This window comes from Engraulis encrasicolus, chromosome 14 (assembly GCF_034702125.1).
Source record: "Engraulis encrasicolus isolate BLACKSEA-1 chromosome 14, IST_EnEncr_1.0, whole genome shotgun sequence".
In the NCBI taxonomy this organism is placed as follows: domain Eukaryota; kingdom Metazoa; phylum Chordata; class Actinopteri; order Clupeiformes; family Engraulidae; genus Engraulis; species Engraulis encrasicolus.
In genome coordinates this window covers 48756732-48764231 of record NC_085870.1, presented here as the reverse complement: position 1 = coordinate 48764231, position 7500 = coordinate 48756732, and the positions used below count along the sequence as shown (strand labels likewise).

Below are 7500 nucleotides of genomic sequence, written 5' to 3'. Positions count from 1 at the left end.
ATGTGGATTGAAGGAAACACACCACATCATGTACACAGAAGGGGCTGGACTGTGGAAGTGTCTGGCTGACGGGGTCTACCACTTACCTGATTCCTACCATCTGATATGCTTTCGCATATACATCTGGGACCTGCCCCCAACCGACGCTCTTCCAAATGAACCATTTTTTTCAAAACTCTTGCATGTGATTGGATTAAGAATCTGTCCGTCATTTTGACTGACACGCCATTTCAGCCACTCCCGTTGACTCAATCCGTGACGTAGTTCACAGCGACACCACGCAGGAGGCAAGACTTTTCATCACAACAAACATGGCGGCGGCTGGAAGTAAACAGAGTAAACTTTCTATAAACGAACATTGCCCTATGTGCAGGGGATATCTAAGGACAAATGGTAATATCTGCAACCGCCCATGGATATTTGAAGAACTTCCCTACGAGAAAGGGTAAACCAGCGCCCAGCTGAACTTGATCGAAACTTGTGAAACTTCTCCGAAAAATCCTGTCGCATACCTGAAATGCCTGCTGCAATTTAACCCACCGTTCTCAAGGTACGTACGGTAAGTCAACATCTTGAATCTTGATGCAATGGTTGCTCTGAAGTCGTGCGCAAGCACAATATGACAATTGTTCATCCATACATATGTCAATATTGTTATTGGATATGATTGGCGTCAGGGCATCTTCCTCTTAGCCTCTATGCTAATCTAAATGGTTTACTGTTTACATTGCTATCTAGGCACACATGCAATATGATTGTTTCACTTTTATTTGATTTATTGATTCTTTTATTTCTTTGATTTCTTTATAACCTCGCTGGGATTGTAACCTACGCACATGTCCAACGACAGAGATGTGTAAAAGTGTTGCTTTGCACTGTATTACAAACTATCACCATCATTAACAACAAGTCCCCTTCTCACAGATGCAGAAATGCAAAGCAGGGCCAAACATGCTGCATTCAATGGGTACGAAGACGGTGTGAGTGAGGAACAACATAACAGCTCTTCCTGGTGGCAGCCATGGAGCACCTAGGGGCTTCATTAAGTGTCAGGTACCTCTGGAACAAAGATTTACATTACAACAAATGTATGCCCCCAGTTAAAGCTGGTGCCATGACAGTCTGTACATATTGGCTTTGCAAGATTACATCTAAGCTAACCATACTGCATATTTTGCATTATCTATCTTTTTAAATGTGTCAACAGATATCCCTGACGGCTTCATACCTGACCACATAACCATGGGCTCTGAAGAGGGGAAAAAAGGAACAGGCTACATCCGGTAGTGGCCCGGGTGGTCAACAAATGCCATTTTCCACATGCAGTCCAGGAGGGAGACGTATAACTATACTGTAGATTTGATATTTTTACAAGGCCTTTAGCCACAGTGTGCCCACAGCGCACTGCTCGTAATTCTGCAGGTAAATTTCACACTTTCGCATCGCTTAGCCCACAGCACCTTAACAACTTGAAGTCATTTTTAGAACATAGTTGTCCCGGTCTCACTGAAACAAACAGCAGATTGGACCAGCATGTCTATTGGACTGCAGAAAATCATGGTGAACAGACAGACAAATGCACACTGGAGCACATTATGTTGCTAGTCACACAGAGGATATTTTCAGAGAGGCTGAGTTGTTTTCACCCCCCCATCTAGTCATGACATTCTGATAAATCGCAAAAGCAGTAACCTGTGGCGCAGGATCAAAGCTAAAATTGAAAGAGCGCCAAGACTAATATAAAATTGGTGGAGTAAATGCATGTACTGTAATTAATGTATGTTAAATAATTTGTGTATGTAAGTAGTGTATATAAAATAACCCAGTGCAACTTTTTTTTCCATAAGATTCTGTTGCCTTTCTGTGAATGCATATAAAAAAGGTTAAGGTATGTTGTCACTTGAAGTAAATTAAACTGTGCTCAACACTAAACAGTCTACAATACTTCTTCCTTCTTTACATTTTTTTAATCATTGCTGCTCAAAGAAAAAAACATGGCAACAGTTTTCAAATGTGTAATTTTATTTACAGTTCTTCTATGCAAAAACAGTCATTCATACACATTTGTACAACAGCATGTACGAGGTTGCGGCAAAGCACTGCCAGCTACTACGCTGTGGTGTTTCACTGTCAAAATACTCATCCTTTTAATCAACATAACCTGGGATTCCCTGCACATGCAACACTTTGAAAACAGGAAGGTTGTTGGTTATATTACTATTATGTTAGATCAAAGATATAGGGACTAATGCTCTTCTCATGTTTCTTCAATAAGCTGTGATCCAACCTAGTGCAAACTGTCCTGTTGGGTGGGCTCACTGTTGAATGGCACTCTCTCCATATGTAGCAGCTCTCTGTGTCCATCTTCTGTGACTGCAGATGCCAATTTAAGCCATGACAGGCATGTCTGAAAGACATGGTGCATGATGTTAACAGGTATACTAGACAACCACACTTTTCCTCCTAATGACAATCGGTGCAGGCCTACTTATTTACAAGAGTGACTCACCTTCTTTGCTGTGACGTTCTCCCAACTGAGCAGGAAGGCCTTTCATTCCTGGTGGTCAGAGAAGAGCTCAGTTTATACAATACAGCAGATATTGAACATGGGCAAATTTGTAACGTGTTGAGTCTGTGTAACATAAGCAGCTCACACAAACTGGTCAACCCATTCTACTGGGTAGCTTGTTTAGCATAGTGAAACCCTTTGAATGTCAGTTTCGCACACCACGAAATACAATGAAAGACGGCAGCAAACGATATCAACCATTTCACACGTTTGCCAAGTCATTTTTCAAGACCAGAATGTCAACTCACAGTCACAAACAAACGCAAAGCAAATGTCTGTACACTACAGTATGCATCGGGCACAGTTGGGGGAGGGGAGAACCAACACCATTGTTTTTACAAGGACAATGTAATATTTACACGGACAATGTGTACAGCAGAGTTAACGGAGTTTTTTGAACATCACAGGGGGAAAACATGACGAAACTAACAGAGACATAATACAAAGTTATGACCAAGACTGTGACGATACATGTCCAAGTTAAGATTAGTCTACAAGTAAACTACGATAAACCTAGAAGGCCAGAATGTGAACTCACAACCAAACGCAATGCACATGCCTGTGCTTCATAAATGGAAAAAATGCATCAGGTTCATCAACAGTAGATGCTTAAACTTACCATTTGTAGGTGACGTGAACCTCATCGACAACGATGCCCAGTAGATTCTTCTGGTAGAGGTCTGAGGATAGCATGGTCAGTCATTTGTCCTTCAGCCACGACTCGGGGCTACCGAAGACCGGCTGGCCTGGCAACGTCGCTGGTCCCTGAATGATGTCTTCCTCCCAGTTCCATACCCGTTAGATTTCCAGCCTCTCTGACTTGGTCCTCCATTAACGCAGCCAGGGGGAACACCACAATAAAGATTGGATCCTGCACTTTCCCCATTGCTTTAGCACGTGAAATATAATCGGGTGGGATAGAACGTCTCCTAGAGCTCAGTTGGGAGTGTCCATCTCACAGCGGCTTTAGCGACCAGTGGAGCCAGCTCAAACTTTTGCCAAATCCGGTCGGAAGAAACGCAAACACATCCTCGCCGCCAACAAACGCCTTAAGCGCCGTCATTTGTTCGTATTTCAATGCCTGAACATTTGGAATACAAGACAATACCGTGGAAATAGCCGAATCCATTTCAGCGCACTGAGTACTAGTACTACAGCGCGCTGCCATGTTTGTTGTGAAGTGAAGACTACACTGCTGTCGCTAATGCTTTACATCACATCCGCCCATAACTCCGCCCATCCATTCAAAATCCCACCCGCGATTCATGATTGGCTGTACACATTTTCCAACTCCAGCGGTCTCACTGCTATTCAGATGGGGTAGTGAGGCATGGGAACGCCCCGCGTGACGTAGCCGAACGCAGCCAGATGATGTGAATCAGGTTAGTTTAGCACGGGGTGGGGTGGGCAGTGTTACACTGAGAGATGTGGAGTAGGTAATTGGTTAGTGTGGAACGAATGGCTGGGATGGATATAGCACGCCACATACAGTGGAGAGGGGGTTGGAGTGGGGGTGAGTCTCACTGACGGGATGTAGCACTGAGGGGTTAAGGGGGTAGCACAGCACAGCACAGTAACCCTACAAGATAAGGAGCAGAGAATTGGTTAGCGTGGAATGAATTACGCACGCCACATGGAGTGGAGAAGCTAGCGTTCCTGAAAAAGAAGAAAAAAGAAGGATGTGTCACAATGTACACCCTGTATTACAAAACTTTCCTTCAATAAAATTTGGCTTAAAAAAAAAAAAATCTAGCATTCCACGGTGTGGAGAAGTGCCTTGCTGAAGGGATATACAGTAGCACTGGCAGGGGCTCAGCACTGTTGGTTAGGGTGGCATGAATTGTTGGGATGGATACAGCACCGCAGCACGCCACATAGACTGGAGAAGGGGGTGGAGTGGGGTCGTGTCTGGCTGATGGGGGTGGGGGTGGGGGGGCGGGGGTGCTAGCAAGCACTGGAGGGGGTGCGCTGGGGTGGGTAGGAGGGCACTGTAACAGCGAGAGATGTGGAGCAGGGAATTGGGTTAGTGCGGAATGAATGGTGGGGATGGATATAGCACGGCACATTGGATATAGCATGCTAGCATGGCACATCATGCAGGCTACACCAGCCTGATCTCCAAAAATTCCGTGCTCCTGGACACGGATGTTAAGGACACGAAATCCGTGTCCAGGAGCACGGATTTTGCCAAAATTCTGTGCTCCTGGACACGGAATTGTTTTCCGTGATGGGCACACGGAAGTGCTTTCTATATTCCCACAGCACTGTGTTAACTCTATCATTAGAAAATACATACCAAATGCTAATCCTAAGCAAAATAATGCTATTGCAATTTAAGTTGTGCCCTGACCAAAACATTCCCTAACCTTAACCTGTCATTAAAGACATATTTTTGAGAAATACCTTTTCCAGTTGGTTGATAGGCTATCAAATTCATATAATGAATGAAAGAATGCTAGCTGTGCCCAGACCAAAACGATCCCTAACCCTAACCTGTCAGTAAGAAATGTTCTTTTTTATTTAGGAAAAATATTTGAAATGAGAAAAATCCTGAGAAAACACAAGACTGTGGAAACATAGAGCTTTGGGAGTATAGAGAGAGCACTTCTGTGTGTCCATCACGGAAAACAATTCCGTGTCGAGAAGCACGGAAAACAATTCCGTGTCCAGGAGCACAGAATTTTGGCAAAATCCGTGCTCCTGGACACAGATTTCGTGTCCTTAACATCCGTGTCCAGGAGCACAGAATTTTTGGAGATCATGCAGGCTACACAGAGGGAGGGTTGGACTGGTGTAGGGTGGCATGAATGGCTGAAGTGGAGAGAGAGTTGGACTGGAGATAGTGTCTTGCTGTCGGGTTGTAGCTGTGGGTGTGTGTGTGGGGGGGGGGGTTACACTGTTACACTGAGAGATGTGGAGCAAGGAATTGGTTAGTGTGGCATGAATAACGCATGCCACCTAATGTACCTAGAGAAGGAGGGAAAGGTTGGGACTGGGCTACGTGTAGCCTAGTGTCTGGGATGGATAAAGCAATCACCATGCTGTAGAGTGGAGAGGGGGCTGGACTAGGGTTCGCGGGATGGGGGGGTTGTAGCCCTGAGGGGTAGCACTGTAATATTAAGAGATGTGGAGCAGAGAATTGGTTAGGGCGGCATGAATGGCAGGCAACGATATGTTGCACAGACGTGACATCAGAATGTCTGTGTGGTGATATGTACTGTGTATTACATGTTTGTGTGCTGTGGTATTTGTCTAAGGGTGCTGTCGTGTGTAATTTTTGAGACGGTGCATCGTGTATCTCTGTGGGGTTTTTTTGCTGTTGCTTTTTCTCTTTGTTGTTCTGATTTAACTTTTTACCATGCTTTGATGTTTTTTTAAATGTGATACGGATCCCCCTGGGTCTGAAGTAAATAAAGAATTCGTGTGGAATGTGTTTAATGTGGTGTTTGTAAGACATAAAGGCTTGTGTAGTGTGCATGTGTAATGTGTATTTACTGTGGTGCTTGTGTGGTATATGGTGTTTGTATGTAACGAGATGATTGTATGGATTGAAGGCCTGTGCAGTGTCTATGTTTGACTCTCCCTCGTGGGTATTTACTGTGGTGATTGTAATGTATGAAGGCTTGTGTGTGTGTATTTACTGTGGTGTTTGTGTGGTATGGGGTGTTTGTATGTAACAAGGCGATTGTATGGAATAAAGGAATGTGTAGTCTCTATGTATGTTTGACTCTCCCTCATCTGTATTTCATTAGTGAGCTATCTGAAATTTGAATTCAGTAGACTATGTATGAATACATCTTCGTTCTCGCTGGACAACGGGCTTCTCGTGATCGTGGGTTTCTCACAGGAGAACCGCTGTCCGTGCGTCGAACCAATCATAAAAGTGCTTTACGGGGTCGTTGAACCACTGCACTCGAGGAGCGTAAGTTAAAAGCAAATAGCATACCGGTAATAGTGTATTGGGCAAGGTCGCTGGCCATGGTGCTGAAATTACTGCCCAGCCTGATGTTACCTATGTTTAAAAAACATTTCTTGGGCTCTGGAGTACGGGCCTCCAACTGACCGCTGGGGCAATACCTACGCCTGCGAATGTGTGCGAGCTCTGAGCGGACACCCCTGCTCGGTTTTTAGGAGAGCGAGCAGAACCGAGGAGGAGCGAGGGCGGAATCCCAGATAAAACGATCGAGATGACAAAGAGAGGAGGTGATAGAGGCGGATGGTGAGGTACGAGTGAGAAAGCAAGTTTCTGCCTTGGAGCAGGTGAGCGGGGAATAAATGCGGTGTAGATAATTGAAGGGCGTGCCAGCTGTCATTGCACTTACGAACCCGTCGAATGATGGCTGAGCAGAGAATGAGAATCAGGAGGATAGGTAGGCGTGCCTGTCTTAACGCGCAGAAAATACGTAGACGAATGACAGACAAGCAGGGAATAGAGTGCAGGTTTTGATTTAGACCTGTCGAATTTCATTACGATTCTCCCGAACTTTCGTTTTTAACAAAACGTGTATTTAGTGTGGTGATTGTAAGGTATGAATGCTTGTGTGTGTGTGTATTTACTGTGGTGTTTGAGTGGTATGGGGTGTTTGTATGTAACGAGATGATTGTATGGATTAAAGATCTGTGCAGTGTCTACGTACATTTGACTCTCCCTCATGTCTATTTATTTGGTGAGTGTACGGTATGAAGGCCTGTGTAGTGTGCATGTCTATTTACTACTGGATTAAATGTTTCCTGCCGGACAGACCACAACAGGTAAATCACCTTGAACTCTGGACTTCCTCAAGGTTGTGTTTTATCCACAATCCTTTTCTCTGTGTACACAAACAACATCATGTGTCACAGGGAAACCATGGCACTTTTTAAATATGCTGATGAAATTGCCTTAGTGACACATAGTCTGACCCTGATGTTCCAACTCGCTGCCAGGAGGT

The 7500-nt window shown here is 44.6% G+C and overlaps 1 protein-coding gene and 1 long non-coding RNA gene across 2 annotated transcripts in view; both read right to left on the bottom strand.

Annotated features, from left to right (window-relative positions):
- Positions 1-7500, bottom strand: part of syt6b (synaptotagmin VIb) — a 98566-nt gene that overhangs the window by 61695 nt on the left and 29371 nt on the right. The gene's annotated exons all lie outside the window — the stretch shown is intronic.
- Positions 2386-3902, bottom strand: LOC134462810 (uncharacterized). The gene is made up of 3 exons (XR_010037579.1): positions 3189-3902; positions 2510-2557; positions 2386-2407 (listed from the first exon to the last, which is right to left on the bottom strand). It is a non-coding gene; the product is annotated as an uncharacterized LOC134462810 (long non-coding RNA).